This window comes from Drosophila willistoni (assembly GCF_018902025.1).
Source record: "Drosophila willistoni isolate 14030-0811.24 chromosome XL unlocalized genomic scaffold, UCI_dwil_1.1 Seg142, whole genome shotgun sequence".
NCBI classification, from domain to species: Eukaryota; Metazoa; Arthropoda; class Insecta; order Diptera; family Drosophilidae; genus Drosophila; species Drosophila willistoni.
In genome coordinates, this window is record NW_025814053.1 from 864,689 (window position 1) to 878,429 (window position 13,741).

General features: G+C 35.4%; 1 pseudogene; it reads right to left on the bottom strand.

Annotated features, from left to right (window-relative positions):
• Positions 1 to 7,443: 7,443 nt before the first annotated feature.
• LOC6653097 lies at positions 7,444 to 9,002 on the bottom strand (annotated as a pseudogene).
• Between the last annotated feature and the right edge of the window lie 4,739 nt (positions 9,003 to 13,741).

Here is a 13,741-nt window from a genome sequence, read left to right on the forward strand (position 1 = left end):
ATTTTCGAACAGCTTTTGGTTATAATCAACAGTTTTTGTATTCATTCCACTTGATGTATGTAACTTCGGTTTGGTCAACAAAAACTGGTTAAGGGGTTAAAAGTCTGCTTCTTGTTTTATGTATTTGTGTTTTTTCCATATATTTTTTGTTTGTTTGCGTTACCATTTGGATGACTCATAGGTGAAAATTTGTCGCGAAAGTCGTGAGTTATAAATTTTCTTGTTGCGCAAAAAAGAAAAAAAACACACACACACACACAGAAACGAAAACAAGGGGAAAACAAAGAATTCAGAATAACTGATCCGCTCAAAGAATTCTTAAGTATTGAAATTCTATTTACAGTGACGAAACTAGAAAAAAATGTTTGTTAATTTTTTATGATGATTACATGATCTATTATAAAGATAAGTTTGACAGGCAAACAATTTAGTCTCAAAGATCATGTCCTGCACATAGTCTGAAATTAGAATTTTTGGGCAGCCTTCCCTCATGTATCCGACCCTGTCTATTTGAAATACATATCATAATATCATTGCCCAAATCAAATAAAGATTGGACAAAAGCCCAGATTCTGAAATGTTATATCCTGTTTTCTGTCACATTAGTTATGGATTTCGCAAAGTTTAGACTTGTAATTAGGTAAATGAACGTTGTGATAGTCAAATTCGTCTCCTTTAAAATCTGAAGATATATTATGAATTTCCGATACTTGTAAATTTATGCAATCTAAAAATATTTCTTGGAGTATAATAGCGAAATCAGTATGGAAATATCTTGCGTGTGTGTGTGTGTGTGTGTGTGTGTGTGTGTGCACAAGTCCATCATGTTGCATCAGAAAACTTGTTGAGCCGGAGTTTGGTCATGCAAAAATCACTTGGCCGAATGATTTATTTGACATTTGGCTATATGCAGAAAGCCAGCAACCTCTTTTACTCTAACCCATCTAGTCAATCCATTATTGCCATCTGCACACAGTTGTGTGTAATAGCAATAAAAATAATAATGGAAATTGCATACGGCAAAGGCATCAAACTGCAACCGACTGCAATTTCCAGTGCGGCAGCGATGTCCAGCGGAGCGCAGCAACGACAAGATGCTTTGCCACGAAAGACAAGGAGAGGTTGAGACGACGATGATGATGGTGAAAAAAGAAAAACTTCAAATGTTGGAAAACTTGTTTCGTCTCTTGGTGTGCAAAAGAAAAATGTTGATAAAAATAAATAACGAAAACGAAAACTAAAACTAAAACTAAAACAGAAACGTACCAAAAGACCAAGAAGGCTAAGAAACGTAACCAAGAATTTTCCTAGACCGGTCAACATCTTGATTGCATGGTGGTTGGGGGTGCAGCTGGACAGGGGGAAAATAACTTGCTTTAAACTTGATTTCTTTACTCTTTGGCAGCCATCCACTGCCCCAGCATCCGTCTCAAGAATCGTTCGCCTCACGGACTCTTCCTCTTTCCCCCTCTCAATCTGCACGTATCTGTGGATCTGCTGGGTAAACGGTCAAGTCATAAATATAACTAACGAAAAAAAGAAAAATAAAATCTTTGCAACATTTTCTGTTGTCGAATTGCAGATGTTGTCGGTTTAATTAACCTCACACATGATATACCTCCAACTACTGCAATGATCTGATGGGTGTCTCCCACTGCTGAAGCTATTAGCTTCCTAAGCTGAGATCTCAGATTTTATAAAATATAGGAAAAAGTTGTAGTTTCGATTGTCCGATTGTTGTCTAATTAACAACTTGAGGAATATAAAACCAATCCCAATCCAAATGCCCAAAACCATTTTGTCTTTTCTGGCAATCATTTCAGGCAGAAGTTTTTCTCTAATATTCATTAAGACTAAGTTTGACTTAGTTTCAGATTATAATTATATTATATATAGATGCAGCCATACCTACTTGAGAGAATTCTTCTGAATCACTTGTCTTTCAACAAAGACTTGGGAATTCTAACTCACTTGCGAATTGAATTATGTTCACGCCAATAAATTTATATAATTGTCAACACTATTGATTGGTGGTTTATAATTTTCGTTTTGTTTATATGTAAATTTTGCACAAGAACAAAAACAACAAACAGGAAAAACCAGTGAAACACAACAATGCGATTCATATGAGTATTAAGTTTGCTTCTTTAGCCAAATTCTTTCATATGCAAAAATATACTTATTATTTATGTTTATATACGTAAGTGTATAGGGTAGAAAAACAACCAACTTCCAAGAGCAGCGCGCAGAAACTAACAATAACAAAAACTACCAAACACCGTTCGCTCTCCATTCAAGAAGAGGAAGATATCGTTGGAAAACCGGTTAGCGGCTAGAGAGCAGAAAATTAAAATATCTCCCATTGTATGTAGAAATGTATGTAAATACGTACTACTTAAGAGTATTTAAGAAATAAAGAAATACAATACCAAATGCCAAAAAATATACAAATAAAAGATAACGTATCACAACTTAATGGACTTTTGGAGTTTAGTAATTAACTAATAGCCAAAATTCGCTTAAAAGTTGGTCCTAAGAAACATATCTTCATATCCCGCCATATATGTACATATATGTATATTACATCAAATTAAATGGTGGATATTTCTTTCAGTTCCTTGATTCTTTGTGATTTTGACACTTGTTACTTTCAATTAGATGTATCTATTTGTTTCATAACCAATTTAATTAATTCTGATGGCGCCCAAGGGTATGCACATAAAAAGTTGGATTCTGTAGTTGCACGCTTTACCGTTCTTTTTCCGCTTCGTAGTTTGAATTCCCAACTACTTTTAGCGTTAAAAATATAGTATGGCCATTACAACTGTGGACTCTTTAGCGAAGGCTGCTGATGATAGAACTTGATGTTTCTTAAAATAGCTATTTAGGCAACCTGCTCAACTCAAGCCGACTAAAACCCGGTTTTTATAAACAATTTCTTTATTTTATAAATGGGAGAGTGTGAGGCGTTTTTAGGTTGATTGATTGCGCAACTTTTGATCAAGGCTACATATATCGGTAAAAAAAGTTTCAACGGATTTACTAAGAATGGTTTGGCTAATTTGTATAGGAGCAATATTATCTAGAGGCTTAAACCTTGTGACATTCAAATCAATAAATATTTTCTATAATTCATATTTCTATAATTCATCTGCGCCATATTATTCCGCCTAAAAGCGACTTGCCACTTTGCTTAATACAAACTTTTAGCCTTTCCAAGCAACTCTATCAGGCAACGTTTTCCGTTAACATTTTTCTATATCGTATTCAAATATCGTATTTTGTTATAATTGGTTCGAAACTTGGATGGCGCCTGGTGGCGGCAGTGTGCGCTCTTTGCGGGCGATAGTCGCTAGGGGGCGGTTGGGGAAAAGGAGTCGATATCCTGGCATTAACTATAAGTAGTTCGGAAGCTAGAAGAATGAAGTTTTAAACGCACATTAGTAGGGCGTAAAGTAATTTAGTTTTCCATGATTTTATGCATACAGCTAAAAATTTAATTGCATACTTTTAGGCTGCCGCTTTAATTGTTATGAATCTGTGTTGAACCTTTTCTCTTGTTTTTTAAAAAATTTTATTTTGATTTCAAATTTAATTTAATTACTTCATCCGAATCAATCAAAAGCGTGATGGCTGCAAATTATCTTTAGCATCTTCTTTGTGTTTTGTGGAATTTTGGGAGATAGTCATAACTGTAAATGTAAAACTGTTTATCAAAGTGTTCCTTATCAGATGGATATTGTGGTTTAATGGATTATAGTGCAGATATTTCAGAAGCTTAATGTAATTTATTTGGTCAGGAACGTCTCTTTCTCTGCGAAATATCTGACCAATTTTTTAAAACCCTCTTTAAGGGTATAATGAGATTTCAAGATTATTAGAGGAGTAAGTAATTTATCGTAAAATAGAACTATCTTTTCTCGATTTAACACTAAAAAATTAATGAATAATCCTAAAAGGATAAACAATTTTGCATTTACAGTTATGACAATCCACGACTATCTACTTTTATGCTATTTACTTTTTCACCAAAATTCAGGATGGTACCTGTGTCTCACAGAACTACAGCTGATGCTAAAAAACTGAGTGCAGATTCGGGATCAGCGGGATCATACATACATCAACGAAAATATGCGATTTTGTTGTCCCGCGTTTTAACATGATTTTCATAAAAAATATATCTATGGAGGGGAAAGAAGTGTACTTTCTTATTTGATATAAATGAAAATTGTCGCTAATACGATGTGTCGTAAAATGGTATCAAAAGCAAAAAAGTCGAACTAAAATCTAAAGTTTCAATTTTTTTTTATGCTGTAGCTCCGACCTCTCTTTTTTCATTTACATATTGTTTAAAAATGTTCATTGTTTTTTAAGTAATTATGTAATTAGGGGTAGCGATGTTTGCGAAGTAACCCAAAGTTTTTGAACAAGCCAGAAAAAGGCAAAGCTATCTTTGACTGTGCCTATGGTTCCATATCTCTGCAGCATTATATCACTTCAATGCACGATGTCTGCTAAATAAATAACTGGCCTAATAAAGAAAATGCACATATTTATCATCAAAAATTGTTTATTGCTTTTGAAAGTATTCTCCAGCCTGATTTATACAGTTTTCTGGTATTTGGTTTTCCATGCGCTCAAACCAATTGTCTCAACACGTTTTTGGACGTATCGTTGTGGTTCTTCATTTGTTTTCTTGATGATGGGAACAATGATAATTCATTGAGTGCCAAGCCATCGCTGTACGGCGGATGACCCATCGATCCGATGTTTTGGGCTGGTTGAAAAGGCTCTGGTTTAAGCCGATGTGTGAGAGATCGCTTGTAAACTGTGTTTACCTGACGCTCCTGTTCGTTTTTTCGAATTTCACCGAAGATTTCAGGCAGACATACTTATTGCGGTGTACCACTCGGAATTGAACGTCCTTCGTTGCTCAAGCGGGACACTCGTCACATGTCCAGTTTTGCCGAAGAAACAGGCGAAGTACTTCCTCGATGAACAACTTTCGTTGGATTTAGCTCGTCTTCTAAAACCCACAAGGTCGATTGTTTTGTTTCAGGCTCCTACGCATAGAATCGTCTTTTTTCGATTATCTTTTAAGGGTCTTTTGAAGCCCTGCGATCGTATTTTTTCAAAATTTATAGAACCAATCGACACGAGCCTCTTTTTGAGCGACTGTCAAATTCTGCGTGGACCATCGAGAACAAAACTTTTTTATTGTGATGACGTGATAATCCACGTCGAAAGTTGTTCATAGTTCCATTCTTTTGCCGGGATGAATTTTTGAAGTCTATGTTAATAATACAATTCACAATTAAAAGACAACATGCTTAGGGTGATGTTATGCCAAATTATATCAATCTTTTCAATGCATTGGAAAATTAAATATTACAAAAAACTAAAATCCTAAAACTACACATAAAATAAGCACATACATTAGATATTGCATGCCTGGAAGTTCACATTTAATAATTTAGTTATATTTTCAGAATTTTATTGACGCGTGTGGAACAACATAAAGCAACTAATTATTTTTACGCCGATGTCTATTCAATAATCAGCAGATTGCTACCTCACTTTTAAGAGCTCTCAAAAAACCTTTGGTGGCGCTATTAAATATTTCATTGTACCCTTGCAAAAAGAGTATATTAGTTTTGGTCAGAAGTGTGCAACGCATAGAAGGAAGCATGTCCGACCATATAAAGCAACGGTCGGCACTCTTACAGTCAGAAATGAGGCTTTTGGATTTGTGTGTTATTTTATTTTAGGTCCTTTAGTCACTAGAGAAGCATTCTGTGTAAAAGTTTCAAGGCAAGAAAGAAGTAAACTAACCTAATATTTATATTGAATGATAGTTCATTCCAATAAAAAACTTGATTATTTTAACAGATTTTTAACGTTATCGATTTATTTTTATGTTATCCAAATGTGGGATGCGAGCACACTCATTGCATACGTCCGAATGGATTGCTTAACTTAGAAACTCGCCTGCTTATGAGAGGACTTTGGTGACAGAGTTTCAAAGTCAAAAGGTGTGAAGTAACAATTTAAGGGAAAATATGTATATTAAGGGATATTTATATTATTTCGGGTAATAAGGGTAATAAAATCTCTACATTGTTTTTTTGAGCGTCATATTGAAAGTAGCTGTAACTTGTATGTCCTAGGTTCAGAATTAAACATGAACAAAAAGGGAAACTAAGAAATTACCTCATGGGTAATTGAATTACATAAAGTAAAATAATTATGTCATAAGTACTTGCATTTGCTCAAGTGTGATTTCTGGACTTAAACAGAACCACGATGTGCACAATTCAACCCGTAGATTTTAAAAGGTTTGATGAATAAAGTTTTGTACCAGGATAAGGTTTTAATTTAGTGAGAAGTGAAAAACAAGGAAAAAAATAGATGCTGCCCTTGATGTGTTAAGGAAGTGAATGAGAAAAGTGGGCGAAGTGCCTCTATTTATACCCCTTTGGGTCAGAGCCTTATACGATGACAACCCAAAAACAGTGTGGCTGTAGATATTTACAGTAAAAATGCCTGAGGTGTTATCGTCTATCGGCTTAAAGTCGTTTATTGGAGTAAATATAAAATGTGCAGGGTTGTCTGTTGTCTAGGGTTATTTCGAAGACTACCAAATGCCATCATTTATCATCATGATCAACTTGAGTTCATCATATGTATGTACATATTTGTACTTCAACTAGAGCTTGTACTTTTTGGTAGCTTTCTGAAATTCAGGTCTCTATCGATTCGATTATTTACAAAAACCTCGTGGAATTGGAACCTTAACTTGCAATCCTGTGTCTGGTTTGGTGTCTTGTATTTTTTTGCATTTTGACTATTTGATGTGACTCCCATACAAATAGCAAAGTCAGTGACTTTTCTAAAGAACTTCGTTGTTTTCTAAACTAATGTCATAAAAATGAATACTTGTTTTGATTATCTAGTAACTGTACCAAATTAAATCAAGATCTGATGATGACTATATCATATAGCTCCCATAAGAAAGATCGGCCGTAAACAGTGACTTTTGACGTGATAGTCGTAATTTACTTTAGGACGAAAAGAAAAAACAACGATACATTAGCATCAAAAAATTGACAATATGCCAAAAAAAAACTTCGTGTGGACCACAGTGCAATGAAAACATCAGATTGCATTTTGCAACACTTACAATTAGTGTTGCCTAAGCCAGATATATACATTATTGCAGCCCTCGTAACAATTGAACATTTACAAAACCAAGCAAACACAATAAATTGTGTCAAGAGAAAATGATCCCATATTTAAGAAACAATTCTCAAATGGAAGGCGTGTTCTTCCACGTTTACATTAAATCTTTCCATAGTTTAGTTTTCACATTGATATATTTACATTAATATTTATTTATAAAATAAAGTATAGATAGACATTAAAACGAAAAACTGCACACTAAACTAGAATAAGATTGCTTCTGGTTCTTAGCTGTTATTCCGCTTGCCGCGCTGCTCTTCACGCCATGCATCGATGCGCTGCTTAACTCAATATTTGGTATCAACATCTCCTCGGTGAGTGGCTGAGGGTTAAAATGATCTGTGCAGCTATTAAGCAAATGTCGTGTAATAATAGCACGATCCTTAACAGTGCCGGAGGGTAAGATCGACCATTGGATCGGACAGCAAAGTATCCATCGAGGAATCCTTAAACTCATCAAGTGCATCGGTACACTCGTCTTTAGTGTGTTGAATGGTTACATAGATCTCATGGGCTCGTTGTGTTGACGCCTTAAAGTGCTCCACCTCAAAGGCTGATCCTAGGACTAGACGTTGGATTCTAGAGGCCGCCTCATTGCAAATACACACATCAAAGGATTGCTCATCGGCAGCCAAGGCCTGAGCAAATCTATCACAGTCCAAGTGGAGATATATATCAAAGATCTAACAATAAGTAAGTAAACTACGGGGCTCCTAACCCTATTTCGCTGAATTCCTTACTTTCAGATCATAGCATTCAGGGCCAGCTAATTGTCTTGGATTCAAATGGTCCGCATCAAAATGTTCTTTGATGTCACTAGTTAGATAGTGAAACAGATCAACTGTTTCGCGTGCCAGTTGGGTGAGACGACTCTGTTGCTGCTCGGCGCTTGTTTTACTTAAATTCTGCTTGTTGGACAATAAATGTTGCGTCAGATGTATACACTTCAAAATCTCCAAGGATTCATCAAGCAAGAATGTAGTATCATTCGTCAGCATACTAACAAATTTAACAAACTGGTTGCCCACACAAGATTCCCAGGTGACTGACGATGAATTGGACTTTCCCACATTGATTTGAACAAATGGCTAATGAGGAATCTTATTGTAAACTTATCATAAAATTCAGTGCTTTGACTAGTTGTCTTTACATCCTCATAGAATCTCATTAGAGCGCTTACCAAGAAGTTTTGGGCCAGCTCATGTTTTCGCATTGCCCTACTGACCGAATTAGTTTAATAAGAGCACGAACATCACCTCAACCAGCTTTGCTGTCACATAAGGATTCCTAATCAGATGCGAGATACAAAATGGACCTGTGATAATTGAATAATCAACACCCTGACGAAAACCCACAACGGCATACTGCAGAGTAAACAATATAAATTCAGCTATATCATCGATATACCATTCGGGCAGTGCGGAAAATACATCAGTCGGCTTGAGTTGCTGCACAGGCAACTTGGATAAAATGGCCCTTCAAAGGGAGGACCCTCGAATTGGTACAACATAGATTCAAACAGTTGGATAGAATTCAATGCATTGTTGCAATAAACCAGAATCCAATAAAGTATTCTTACTGCAATTTTTTGATCTGTTGAGTTTCCTCCTTATTTCGATTAGTATAACCTAAATAATCCAATGGGGTTTGGTGCGATCCCATTCATCGATGAGCTTCTGCAATTTATTAATGGCACGGCATGGATCAGCGACTCTAACAATCAATCTCCAAAAGGATTTTTGACTCTCGACTTGTTTCGCCATAATGCAAAGCTGGATTAACAGTCAAAACAGTCAGAAATAAAGCACAGAAATCGCTAAAAGACTGAATTCACCTGCAAGTATGTTATCTGTATTTAAAAGTATGAATTACACGGGTTTGAAAAAATAGCGATATCGGCCAAAGTATTTCTAAGGTGTCAAACATCTTTTGACAGTTTTAAAATAGTCCGTGTTCTTGATACCCGCAGAGAGTCTTGAGTTGAAATTGTTAGAGTTGCTTTTGCTGTTTTGCATTTTTCTTGTACTATGCATGTGCAACTGGATTTGTGCTATTCAGTGGCGGATAATCCTACGCAAGGTATGGATACCGGGTTAGCTTGAATTGACATAGTTTAAGGGCAGAGCCTTAACAGCTGCCTCCTTGTCGCAAAAGGCTTGTGATGTTCCTGTTGCTGATGTCTCTTTCCATTGAGACCTGAGCTCGATTAGAAGCAGTCGGTATAAATCCAGGATCTTTGGCCGTTCTCTTTCAGGTATGACTCTATAAAAGCTCCTTTCAAAGATAGGCTTTGTCATTGTGTAATCTGTCATGTCTGGCAGTGCGACTGCCAGGGTTTCCAGGATGGAACTGTGTTCTTTTTGACAACAATTTGTGGCTTTTAACATGATCGCTCCCCAAGCAGCTATTAGGATCAGGCTAGGCATGACCTCATCGACCCATCGATCAATATTATAATTCTTCCATGTGGCTGACCACCAAACTAGGGTACCGTCCGTTAACATTGGGCGCACACTTGCGGAAAAGATTTGCAGCATTAATTTGAGATGCAGTCCCCAGTTTTTCCAAAGGGTCTATGAACTAAACACATCACAGGCCTTATTATTATTATTCTTACATTAATGTCGTATATACACTCTTATAGAGTGAACTGCACTTTGTCTAGACGATGGTTTTCACTGGGTCCGTATTTCGCTTTCTTTGTAAAGCAGAGTGAGATGTTATCTTCCTGTGTTTAAGCAGCACGGATATCCAAGAACTAACACAGCTCTCAATATTATGTGAGCTGAGATAGATAGCACCTTCGATGTCCAGAAAGATCGCAAAGCAGTCTCCTCCCGAATGCTCATTGGCAAGCACCTTTCCCAATCTTGCTGTAGCTTTCAGACACGATGATTTATATTTGATGTACAAATCTCTGATTTGAACCTTCTCCGAGACGATTTGATATTGCGTTCATCAGTTACGTTGTTTTTTGTCTAGTTTTTTTAACATGTTTCTTTTGCAAAAACGTAAAAGTCAACAACAAAATGTATCAATTTAGTTGCTATCGGTAATAAATTTTGCTGATTTGTCAATCGGTACTAGTGAGTCCGAAAATAGTTCCAACATTCCAAACATAAAATGCCTGCGGTTTACATCTTACTATCATTTCATTTTGGAGATTCTAACACCTAGGAACCAGAAATGTTTAGCGATTGCTTAAATGTAATTCAATCCAAAAATAATCAAAGTTATGTTTTACACTACTTTTTTTCATTAATTTTTTTGATAGAAGCGTACTATTATCCAAAAGTTGGGGGAAAAGTTGTTTGTTTCTGCCTTCCCCCTACAACTGCTTTTGGATGGATTTACATCGGATAGATAGAAAGATTTGGATTTAGGTTGATTGCTGTGCTGTTCGATTGTTGATGTTGCACAGTGTAATGGAACGGTAAAATGACTTTTGATTCACCTGGATAATTTTTTTACAGGGTGTCCGTTCAAAAAATGTAGATTTTTGGCTTAAGAAAAGCAGTAGTTTTCGAGATGGACATTTTGTCAGTTTGAGAATTCATCAAAATTGCCCAACCACTTCGAAGATTAACTAGTTGCTTCTAAAGAGAGCCAAAAAGGTAACAAATTACTCCAAATAAAGATTTTGATTTTCCAGATTCGTCCCTGCATTAATTAGTTTATGAACAAAGAAGACGCCAATACCAAGCTAGAATACAAAGAAAGCCGAGTATTTGGATCACAAATGAGCGATTAAAAGAATATACTTTATTTTTATACCATACACCCATAGGGTGAAATGGTATATTAAAGTCGCCAAAATGTATGTAACAGGCAGAAGGAAGCATCTCCGACCCCACAAAGTATATATATTCTTGATCAGGATCAACAACGGAGTCGATCTAGCCATGTCCGTCTGTCCGTCCGTCCGTCCGTCCGTCCGTCTGTCCGTCTGTCCGTCTGTCCGTCTGTCCGTCTGTCCGTATGAACACCTAGATCTCGGAGACTATAAGAGCTAGAGCCACCAAATTTTTTATGTAGACTCGTGTAGTATGTAGAGTGATCAAGTTTATTTCAAATTTTTGCCACGCCCCTTTCCGCCCCCGCAATTTAAAAAAAGCGTTTATCTCAAAAACTATTCTAGCTAGAGACACCATATTTGGTATATATATTCGCTTAGTAAATGCACACATTTTGTATGTATACAAATTTTGCCACGCCCTTTTCCGCCCCCGTAATTTGAAAAACTTGATTATCTCCCGTATTTTTTTACCTCATGCAATCAAATTTGGCACACTTAAATTTAATACTAATATCTAGCAAAATACCAAATTTGATCAAAATATAAACGTTTTTCCATAAGGCCGGAGTTGGCCGTTGGCTGGTGGGGGCGCTAGGGTGCTCGTATGATTGAGTGAGCGAGATACTAAGATATGCTTGTAAGAAGCATGTGAAAATGCTTGAAATATTTGCTTTACTGGTGTATGGTATACCAAAGTCGGCGAGACGACTTACTTACTTCATTGTATATAAAATTGTTAAGTATATAAAATTGTTAAGTATATAAAATTGTTAAGACTGAAATTTAAAAAGTCGTTGGCTTTAAAAAGTTGTAGCCCCTAAAAGAACTATCCAGGCATCGAAACGAGGGCGTAGCCGTGTATGGGCTGGAAAGGGCTACTGCCCCCCAGAAGCAAGGGGGCGTTAAATGTAGTAGAACTAAAATCAAAATTTATTAACAAAATTTAAATCCGAAGCTCCTGCATCCAAAACATTCATTTTTATTAGATGGTGTTATAATTTTCAGGATATGCTCAACTCGTGAATGGCTATGAGCTAAACAAAAATATTTCAGAAAGGATGTCCTAGAACAGGGCCAAAAAAGTTTGTCTTACTATAGTTAGATAGCCCCAAAAATTTCGTGTAAGTCGTGTAAAATATTTTCAAAATACTTTAGTTAAGCTCATAACTATAATTAGACAGATTTTGATTTCAGATCACCTTTTTACTCTGCACTATATAACAAAAAGGTTTCAATATAACAAATAAAAAAAACTACAAATTAAATTTAAGAATGAATAAATATACATACATAGGTACAATAAATGACTTTTAATTGCTCTTAAAAAAATATTTTCGAAAAATATATAAAAACAAATTTAAACAAGAAGCAGAATGAAAAAACACGTGACCTCTTTTAATTATCTTAGTTCAGTTTGTTGTCTCAAGACGATCGTCTAAGTCTTGTTTCATATTTTATGTTGACCATTTTTGTGGTTTTGTAGGTACATTTTTTCAGAGTGCAAGCTAAAAAAGTAATCTCTATCTGTGTAAATTGTATTAAATTTTTAGTTGTTTATCATGCATACGAGTTTTTGATTCATTTACATTCCCAATAACTCTTTCACAACATTCAACATCTAACAATTTTGGGTATTAAATAGTATATTTTTGGAATCTGTTTTCAGATGAAATGAAATGGAATTATGATTTCATTTTCAGTTTCCACTTTCCGCTAAAATAATATTTTCTTTTTTGCAACTATTTTTAACTTTCGTCATGAAAATGATAAAAGTTTTAGTTTCGCTTGTATTTTTCACTCAAACGCTTCGACTTTCAGACATACATACATGCATACATACATACATTCATACATGAATACATACAAATGAATGTATGAATCGATGTACATACATACATATACACAGTGACGGAGCGTGGTTTTTGGGCGCCCGGGGCGGAAGACGATTTGCTGCCGCCCTCTCTTCTAGGTTTTTTAATGTAAACTTCATTACATTTCTAGAACAAACATCATACCGAAGATAATATTCACTAATTAATGTTGACAGCTGAAATCTAATTTTAATTCTAAAACCTTTTATATGTAGATATGCCGAACCAACTACAAACTCGAAAAAGTTTGAGTATAGTTGGATCGTTATTCAATGGGAGTCGTAAAACTTTCAATCTTTGATAATAATAATGATCAACATTTTTATAGAAATGTTAAGCCAAATGCAATTTGCGCTTCTAAAGATATAATGAAGCAAAACAGATATAATGATTCAAAACTATCCAAAACTGAACTGAAAAATTTCGAAAAACAGGCGAACAATATAATGCAATTTTAAAACATTGAACAGAATGGGCCATGTGAGTTTATACAAATGAAATGGTAAGCAATTTGAGTAAAACTAAAACTATAGTTAAGCTTGAATTGGGTAGAATTCTTCCCAATACAAAAAGCTGAAAAATAAATATATTTTTTGTGGGGTTTGAAACGTTTGCGTCACAAAAAACGCGAAATCCTTGACCTTGTGCAAGAATATACCTACATGCTTAACTCACTTATTAGCAAATAATAACATATTTAGACCAAGTCAACTAAAAATTATTCAATTTCTGAATTCGTTTTAGAACAAATAAGAAAATCCCTCGTATTTTAATTGGTGTCAATTCATAGTTGCAAACATTTGTAAATATGTAAATACGCCAAAATGTATGTAAC